Source organism: Limulus polyphemus, unplaced genomic scaffold (genome assembly GCF_000517525.1).
Source record: "Limulus polyphemus unplaced genomic scaffold, Limulus_polyphemus-2.1.2 Scaffold545, whole genome shotgun sequence".
In the NCBI taxonomy this organism is placed as follows: Eukaryota; Metazoa; Arthropoda; class Merostomata; order Xiphosura; family Limulidae; genus Limulus; species Limulus polyphemus.
The window spans coordinates 423,538-433,967 of NW_013666155.1; the positions used below are offsets into that span (position 1 = coordinate 423,538).

Genomic DNA, 10,430 nt, shown 5'->3' on the forward strand with positions numbered 1-10,430 from the left:
ATAGAAACCCCCTAACACGTTCAAATATTCATCTTTTCACAGTTAAGGATATGTATCTATTCAAATTACTACAACCACCTGTCTAAACTCAAAACAGCACCAAGGTGTACCTTCTTTCTTCCTGACAAGCACTAATGGAGATCAACCAAGCACTCTTATAAGCACCACTACTGTTGGTTTTCATGAATGTGGTAGCCAACTTTGGATGGAGCAAGTAATGTGATGATGCATTCTGATTCATGAAACTTGCTTTAGTGGATGCTCTAGTGCTGGCCTATCCCTATAAAGAATGCAAGCTTGTATTGATACCAGAGACAATGGAGTCAGATATTTTTTACCAGAGTTGTAGAATGATGTAGAATGTTTAATTCCATACATTGGACATATGCTCTCAGTTCCAAAATGCAAATACTGTATGACAAAAAAAAGCTACTTGCAACTGTCATTTTTATAAAACCATATTACTATTGCTTTTGTGGTAGAAAGCTCACCATTCATTAAAGATGGTTAGTAAACTCTAAAAACTTGAAGGGAATGATAGCACACTGGATAATGATGTTGCAAGAATTCATAACTTGGGCTTACAACATATAAATGTGGATGTACTATCTTGCCACACAGTTAAAGTATGCCTATTTGTGGAATGTTCTGACCCCTGCTGTGTGAGAGTTAAAACCATGACTATTTCAGCCATAGCAAATGAAAACCATGAAGTAGAAGATTCCATTGGCAGAAAAATACCTAAGCTAATGCTCCAGGAGTTATTGGATTAGCAAATAAAGGATTCTGCCCTACCATGGGTGCTCCTTACTAACTAGAAGGGTCAAAGCTCAACCAGCACTATTAATGGAGTGTAACAGGAATGAAAATAACCTATGGTACCTTTACAAGCAGTTATAAGTACTAGATATTGTTCACTGCTATCAGCCTATGAAGCATGATAGCCTGAAAGTTATGAAGCTAGCAGTCCCCAGAGCTTTTCATCAAGGAATTATCTGGGCTTTGCATAACAGTAAGTTGGAGGGCACTAAGGGGTAACTGACATTGGTTCTTTTGGCCGTAAGTGAATCGAGATGTTCAGCACAAGTGTGAATGCTGTACAGTATTTACTATCCAGAGGAAGAACTGGCCAAAAGAGAATGGACTCAAATAGGGAATTGTTAGATCTCTTTTGCAGAGGACAGTCCTGGATATTGCTGGTCTACTCATTGCTATCAAGTACCACAAATTGGGCTGAAGTAGATGATTCATTATTTGGAGCACTGGAAAAAATCCACATGGATCAGGGAGCTAACTTTAACAGCCAATTGTTCTCCGAGTTGTATAAAGTGTTAAGAGTAGTGAAGACTTGTGTTTTATCCATGTGTTTTAACCATGCAGTTAGGTGGTTGTGTAGAATGAGTGATGCAGTTTACCAAGTGGATGCTTTCAACGTAATTCTCTGCCACTTCTTCTCCATTGTCAGGTGGGCCAGAATGGCTTCAGACAGTGTCCTCATTCTTCTTCAATTCATTTGTCTCCTCTGCAGACTTGTGGCCAAGCCAGTGTACCAAAATCTTATCTGTGACATATAAATACAGCCTATTTATGTGCTCCACGTAGTTTTGTATGTCTTGTGTTCACTGTAACTCACATGTTAGACGAACAACTTCTCAGAGTATCAGATATGAACCAACCCAGACTGATCCAATTTACTTTCATGCTGCTAGCATATACCACAATAATACCTAGTTTCCACAGTTTTCACTGTCTGGTCATAGCACTTTTTCTGTTGCTATACAGTCTTCCTGATTTGTTGGACAAGCTTATGTGTTGGCCCTTGTTGATCTCAGCCACTTCATATACTCTTGGGGCACTAAAAGCGTTCTTCTCATGGAGTAGGACCACATATCACATCCACAGTATGTAGCAGTTCCCACAGGAGCAAGTTTGGTGAACAGCCCATAGATATCTGTTCTGTTGCAGTATATGACATCATCACATATGGTAAGAGATCATCCCAGTCAGTACAATTGGGATTAGTAAACTTATCTGGTGGTCTATGATGAACTAGATGAAGAGTCACTAGAGATGTAAGTAGCTAACAACTCTAAATGGTGGTAAAGAAACCAACATTAACCTTCTGATTGATATAGGTGGGAATAATGAATAACTAGCTAGGGTAGTCATGTAGTTAAAAAAATTTTGACTCAAAGGATGTTGTGATCTTTGTCCTCTGATATATGTTAAGTAAGTCACAATATATGCATTATATTGTTGAGTTATTGCTCAATTACCAGCTAGGATGATAAGGTAGTTGAAAGATTGCAGTTTGAAAAAATGATTTGTGACCCTCGATTTCTGAGCTATTGGGTAGTCATATCTGGCAGAATGTTTGGACTACATTTTACAGCTGCTATTCAATCAATAATAATTAGGGCAATCACTGAGCTGCACAATCATGGACTGAAAGGAAGTGACGTTCCATGCTTTTCAAGCTGTTAGGTGGTGCACTCTATTAATATACTAAATTGTGTGATTTCCAAATGATTATGAAGATTAGATTTTTGATTTGGTTCAGAAACCAGTTAATGAAGGTGTTTTGTGATCTTACTCTTCAAGTTTTTAAGTGGTATTGAGAGGCAATATCTGTACTACATTTTGGAATTATCACTTGATTATTGACAGTTAGTACGATTATACAATTAATAAAATACGTGATTGAAAGAGTGTTGCAGCCCTAGCTTTCTAGCCAAGATTGAGTGGATTTTTTTATATTTGAAACCTCAAATGATATCCTGAGAGGATCACACTTGTGACCTGAGTAGTGAGAACTCTTTAGAATATACCACACAATACTTGCTATGCCGATCTTATGATCTATAAGGGAGTCCTGCTTTCTCTGAGCATGTATTGAAATGCAGTAGTAAGAGCATATATTTTAATCCTAGCATATATACTTCTATTCGAGTAGTCTTACTTCATCATAATTTTTCCAGTGATTATTCATTTTATGAGGCTTGAAATACAAATGAGTAGAATTTGACGACTCCTAGATGACACTACCGTTACTAGTAAGTGTAGCTTCAACAAGTAACTCAAACATTAGTAAAGTGCTTCATGCAGTAACCAGGGGCAAGTTGTATAAACTACTAGAGCACTTGATGAAGCATAATGGAGTCATATGTTTCTAGCAATATACATATATAAACAAATGCACGTGTATGGTTCCACACGAATATCAAAAACGTTACACATATTTCTTCATAAGTGTTTTAGACAAATAACACACACGAATCAAGTACAGTATAAACAAGAAAAACAGAATATGAAAATGAGGGCATGGAAACAAAGTATTTAACCTCAATGATAAGAATTGATGAATATGAAGTTGACATCAATAAATGACTTGAAAAATGTTATGTTAGAGCAAGCAGATACTAGTGCTAAAGTGGCACTATTGTGAGATAGCCACGGAATGGACAGAGGGAGACCAGCTGTGGTGAGAGATTATTCCTCTTTTAAGATATATAAGGAGAAGGTCCAGCACCTGTGGATCAGGCTTGCCAAAAACAAGAGAGCAATAGAGAAAACTCAAGATGATCTCCAAACATCTACTGAGCTCAAATGCGAAACAAAAGTGGCCTTGGAAGCTCTGCTGGCAGATTAAGTGTGTGGAGATCCGTTTTGACTACTATCTAAGGCAACTGTAAATTTTGTATTATATTAATTTTTGTAAGTTAAGGAGTATATTTTGTATTTTAATTTGTAGTACCATTTGCCTTCCACACTCAGGAAGAGAAACAGGGCTCTACCTGTTTTTTTATGTTTTTATTTTTTGATTGAAATACCCTCACTCTTTTTACGGACGAGAGCGTGAGTGAAAGAGCAGGGATTAAACATTTTATGTATGTGTTATTGTATGTATTTTTATTTACTTTTTTATTTTAGGATGTATATATGTATGATATACTCTTGCCCACACATGCTCAGGAATGCACGCGAACAAGAAAAGGCTAGTTTTCTATTAGTGGGCAAATTTTCTATTCTAAGATGAAAGATAAATGGTTTTTGTTTATTATGAATTTAAAGTTGATTATTTTAATTTATTTCTCAAAAAAGGTTTCAAGAAAATGCTATTTTAATTTTACTGTGTACATCATTCTTCAAGGATTTTTGCTGTGTTTATGTATTACATCAATTTATGTTTAATTTTTATTTTGTATGTTTTGTGAAGTATCTCATTTGTCTAAATATGACCATTGTTTCTTATCATTGTTAAATGGCCCCCCTGTGGCACAGCGGTATGTCTGCAGACTTACAACGCTAGAAACCGGGTTTCGATACCCGTGGTGGGCAGAGCACAGATAGCCCTTGTGGAGCTTTGTGCATAATTAAAAAACAAACAAACAAAACAAACAAACATTGTTAAATGTTTTTTAATTTTATTTTTGATGCATAATGTTTTTAGTTAGCCCCTTTCTAAAGGGGCAGGTAATATTGTTTAAAGTGTTTTCTATCTTGTTTTGTCCTTTTAAATTCCCATTAAAATTCTATCTATGTTGAAGCATTATTTATTATGTTTTTCCTCCTTTTTTTCATTTTTGGTTATGTGACTAATTATGCTGGAGGTCCCAGTCTGAAAGTGGGTAGTGTGGCTCTGCTTTTTGGTTATTTCTTTCCTTTTTGTTTTTTATATATTTAGTTTTACATTCTGTGTTTGAGAGTATTACTTGTGCATTTTGTATTATGAATGTATCTACGTCAAATAGTATTGTTATATATTTCGAAGTTAAAGATCAGCACTAAAAGAGTGCTGAACAATTTATATTATGTGCCTTTTTATAACGTTTTTTTTTACTATTGGATCCTTTCTTTTTTCAAAGGTGCTAGTTTATTTACAGATAATACCTACAATTTTTAACTAGTATTTTTTCAAGAGTTTTTTGTATGGTATTATATTAATTTTGGAGTAGAGTTAAAATATTTTGATTTGAATTATTTCATTTCATAATCATTGATATTCAATTAAAAAATAAGTGTTGTGCCATCCTTGTGAAATTAACGTGTTCTTAGGAATAAAGAGAAGTTAAAATGCTCCTTGGCATTGGTGCGAGTTTAAAGGCTATTGGTTTTCAAGTTAATTTTTATTGTTAGCTTGAGGGTAAGCCTTAAACAGAGAAGGGAGGAAAAGTGTGATATGCAGAAATATAATTTGTCTTCGATATGGTTTTAGTTACGCAGGAAGTCTTACAATTTTTCATTTATCTATTTTCACAGGAATGTTTGCATAAACAAGTGGACCAGAATACCGTTGATGTTGTCATGTTCTACATATTTTGTTTCTTTGTTCTTGATAGTAGACAATACCTATTTTACCCAAGGGTATATTGCAGCAAATTCATACATGTTGAAAGGGTCACCAACTGTAATATCCTTTGTTGACCAAATGGATAAAGTTTTGTATGTTACAGTCAGTGAATGCTGTAATAGTACGAGGGCCACAAGATAACACTGTCAACTGGATAAAACCAAGTTTACCCATTAAATTCAACCATGTTTTCTTGGTTCAGTTCTGTAGGAGATCTTCAAGTAAAGACATTTTGAGATAATTATGTTTTAGTTCTGTGGAGATTAATCCCGAGAGAGTGAGAGATGGAGGACTAAACACAAGGGTTTTTTTTCTTTTTATCTGAATAAAGATTGTGTTCATTTTCTCAAAGTTGTCCAGTTTGATTATTTTTCACACAAGATTAAAGCTCAGTCAAGTTTTCAAATGTAGACTATTCCACGAATGTTCTAGTTGAGTCTGCTGTTTTCAGCATATTTATATGATAATAGTGTGGATATCAGTTTTCCTGAAAATACCACGGATTGTTCTTTCTGTGTCATTAGAGTAACATTACAGTGGAAAATCGCAACTTCAGTGTGATATATGACCTAGAGTAGTTATTCAGTAAGTCCTTAACTCGTGGATATACTGTTATCTGAGAACCAAAGAGTTAGAAGGAAATGATAAAATAAACAACAATACCAAGAAAAAGAAAAGGCTTTGTTTCATTGTTTATTAATATGCCGAGTACAAATAAAATGAAATTTAACATGAATAGCACTCACATATCGATTTTTCGTATATCAAGTGAAGTAGTACCGAAAGTATAAAAAATGTATTGATGTTAAAATAACTACATTTATGTTCGATCATTCTGTAGTAATTGATTCTGACCGTATGAAGACGACATAAATGTATATATATATTCGTCACGACTTTCATATTCTATTTCATACCATATTGTTTTTGTAAATCGAACAAAAATAGCTTAGGTATTCGTACCAATGATACAAAATCTTCGTAACCTGCCACCCCTTCCACATCAAAATAATTCTACGCTACGTTCAGTTTATGGAGAAATTAGATTCAGTATGTTACTCTAGATGAAATATGATATATATATTCATTTCATCAGTAAATGTATATTCGAGTTTCCTGGTAGCTCAGCAGTAAAAAAAATCGGGTTTCGATACCCCTGGTGGATGGAACACAGATACCTCATTGTGTAGCTTTACGCTTAGTAGTTGCCCGGCATGGCCAGGTGGTTAGGGCGCTCGAATCGCAATCTATGGGTTCGAATCCCTGTCCCACCAAACATGTTCGCCCTTTCAGCCGTGGGGGCGTTATAATGTGACGGTCAATCCTACTATTCGTTGGTAAAAGAGTAGCCCAAGAGTTGGTGGTGGGTGGTGATGACTAGCTGCCTTCCCTCCAGTCTTACACTGCTAATCTAGAGACGGCTAGCGCTGATAGCCCTCGTGTAGCTTTGCGCGAAATCCATAACAAACAAACAATTACGCTTATTAACAAACAAAAAGTTCAGTCGAATTTAGAAATTTATTTGTAACTAGCTAGAGTATGTAAGTTATGTAAATTCATGATTAATGAAAGGTTACCTTAGGACATGAAAAGTTGCTTCCCTTATATGTAATTGTAAAAAAAACAACAAAAAAAAACGCCCATAACAACCATAAAACACAAAATGTAAAACTGAGAATTTGTATGTACCCCCGCATGGACCTAATGAACCTCCATACCAATTTTGATGAAGGTCCATCCACACCCTGCGAAGTACTTACATGGACACACAACAGACAATAGACAATACTATTATATTTATATAGATATTCATTTTTAATAAATACATAGTAAATTAATTTTTCTATGACCAAACATAATGTAAAATTCATATAACTTATAGCTAAACATAACCACATGTACACATATGAAGAACTAATAACTTCACTACATGTCGAGGTGGAGCACAGAACCAACTGGAACAGCACTGGGAAAGAGTTTCCAGTTTAAACTAGTTATCTCGGGCGAATCACTCGTAGAGAAATATAGCCCAATTTTTGGATGTTTGTCAAAGGACAGATTCAGAATATCAAGAAAGCACAAACTGAACTGTTTTCCTTTCATAGACATTAAGCTTGCTTGATACAACAATAAAGTCTAGGATACAGTGGTATAGTGACGTTACCACAACTTGGTACTATTGTACTATAAAGGAGCTTCAGCAATTATTGTGATCTATGCATTATAAATCAGGATACGTTTAGCCGAGGAAAGTCGTGTGTGAAGGAATTCTAAAGACAAGCAAATATAAATATTGGAATTGCTTATATAGAAACAAAGCTGACTAGGCGAACAAAAGAGATGTAGAACGTAAGATTGTCCAAGGTTATTTAGAAGGAAATGGCCGACTGTTTATGAAAAAATAAGCTGCATTAGCCATGATATTGATGATATTTGCTTGTAAATAGTGAAAAAAGGCTTCCAGAAAATGAATATTACAATTTGTTACTCAAATTCAAAATAATATTAGAGAAGCTATATATAAAGCAATGAAAATTATTATAATGAAAAATAAAGCTTTTTTGATATACATTATTTCAGTTGCATTAAGTTTGTTTTGGCGCGAACAAAGTGTCAAAGTTATAATTTCTAACTAGTACTTGAGTTTTAGCTGAACCTCTTGAGTATTTTAGATTACTAACCTAAGTAGGTGCAAATTTTAGCAGTATAATAATCAGGGTAGATGATTTGGTGAGTTTATTTCTCTTTTAACGGATTTTGAAAGAAACATGAATTTTTTCATCCTTTAGAGACAAATTAGGTTATATTATTTTGTACATTTAGAATACTAATCTCAGGAAATAAGCTTTGCTTCTTACCCCTAATAGTTCGATCACAGTAATCTGTTTTAATTATATTTCTATACTGACATAATTCTGCTTATTTTTGTTTTCTTTTAGGAGCACCTATCTTCTTACAACGTCATGACTACAGATGGGGAATGAATGTTTAGAATGCTGGACGTTGTGGGCTTTATTCTTCACATGTGAAGCTTGCGCATAGAAGTTACGTTTTTAGTTTGTATCTTGGTTTTATTTGTCTGCCTTTTGTGTGTGATGCTTGATGATTCTGGTCTTATTTTTAGAACGTTATACGTGTATTTATAATTTGATATAAAAGAGAAAAAATTGGCAAAGCTCTTCCATATGTTTTAGGAATCAAGAACTACTCTTAAGATTTCTGTAAAAAACCCTACGTTCATATACTGTTCATTAAAAGAACATATTACATCTATAAAATATATTCTACTTTGTAGCAACTTTGTGGTTTCTTATGCACTTTTGCCGTTTTCGATATTTGAAATATGTATCAAATGTTGATTTTTTATAATACCTAACGATATTTAAGAAATAGATATTACCAAAAAAATAAATAATAAAACGAATAAATACGTTTAAAAGGAATCTTCAATTTATTTCTCTATATAAATAAATCAAAGTTGAGCTTATAATTCTATCTGTGAAAGATTCCCTTAAGACGTCGATATACACATCAAAATATCTTAATAAAAGCTTCAACAGAAAAGATGTTCCCTAATTCAAAGAAAAACTAAACAGGAGGCGCTGTCTTTCTATTCACCAAAAGATTCTGTCAGACGTGAGTGGGACTAACTTGACTTAACTCTGTTTCTGGAAGCTGTGTACACAAATAAGACAGGTCCGTGACGTAGCTAAAAAGACAGCGTTCCAGCAGGAGAACACGATCTAAATTCAGCCGAGCTCTTATGGAGGCCTTATTAACTACTTATGGAAACATATATAAAGAGGTATGAGTGGCTGTATCTTTACATTTTATATTAAATATGATCTAAAAATGAAATGGAAACGTCATTTGTGACAGAAACAGCCGTTTCACCGCTACACTATACAAGAAATTTATAATTATAGATTTTTCAAGGGTACTTACGGATAAGAAAAATAAATTTTTATCATTCTACTTATTTCAAGTAAAAAAACCCATAACTTTGGTTTAATATTCTAAGAAAAAAAGCTTACGAGAAACTTATTAACCACCCTAAATTATGTTACAACAGAACAGCAACAATAAGGGATAACTAAAAACATAAATTTATTTCTGTTCTAACTGTTAATTTGTCTAAAATGAAAGATAAAGGGACGCATAATGTGTCCAGCTAGAAAAATTGAAAATACGTCAATTTAATGGGTGTCAGATAATAAGGTGTACAGCAATACTAAATGGCTAGGCCTTATAATGGCTAGGCCTTATTAGATAGCAAAATATATATAATGGGCTTCCGGCGTTAAACCTCATTTTCAAGAATTTCAGAAGATAAAAAAAATATATTTCCTTTATAATTAAGATTTATATACCTTGCTTCAACTCCTCGTAAACAACTAATAACTATTTTTTATTCACAAAATATTTGTGTAGGAATGAAAACAATGATCGAAATCCAAGCGTGACTGTAAAGTTTATCAGCGTAATCTGTAAAACTTCCCCATAAAATGTCTCGAATTACTTTCATTGAAAAAAATCCCATACAACATACTCCTGTTAGTAGCAAAAGTATAATCTAATGCTTTAATGGTAATGTTAGAACAATTTGGATTAGGTCTTCGACAAGCTCTATGATACACTGAGACTAAGATGAAAAGAAAATTGATCAATCTACCGGAATAAGAGTAACTACAAGCATAATTCCCGACGTTCATTAAAAATGTATAGGAACTAGAAGGAGGAAATTCCGTTAAAGTCTTTACTTGGTTGTTCGGCAACAAAGAAACTGGTAGTTTAAAGTCTTTGAACAATACAGAAATACTACCGTTAGGTTACGTTACGTATTTTTTCACTTTATTTTTTAGCAGCAACGAAGCTGACAGGCTTGAAATATCATAATGAACACAGTGATATCACTTAATTTTCCCGTTATGCATCGTAACAAAATGTATAAAACATGACACAGGAACATCGCGTATATTCAGAAGAAAGTCACTCAATGCAAAACAGTAAATAGCCATAAAGTGAATAAAACAGTAAACCTTTTTGCCTTTCTTGTATGTCATTGCGATACAATTTTTTT

At 33.9% G+C, this 10,430-nt stretch overlaps 1 protein-coding gene across 1 annotated transcript in view; it reads left to right on the top strand.

Moving 5' to 3' along the window:
• The first annotated feature begins 9,043 nt into the window (after positions 1–9,043).
• LOC106459006 (dopamine receptor 2-like) overlaps positions 9,044–10,430 on the top strand; it is an 83,829-nt gene continuing 82,442 nt past the window's right edge. Inside the window, exon 1 of the mRNA XM_022385382.1 lies at positions 9,044–9,155. The gene's annotated coding sequence lies outside the window, so the exon portion shown is untranslated. The remainder of the gene's footprint in view (positions 9,156–10,430) is intronic.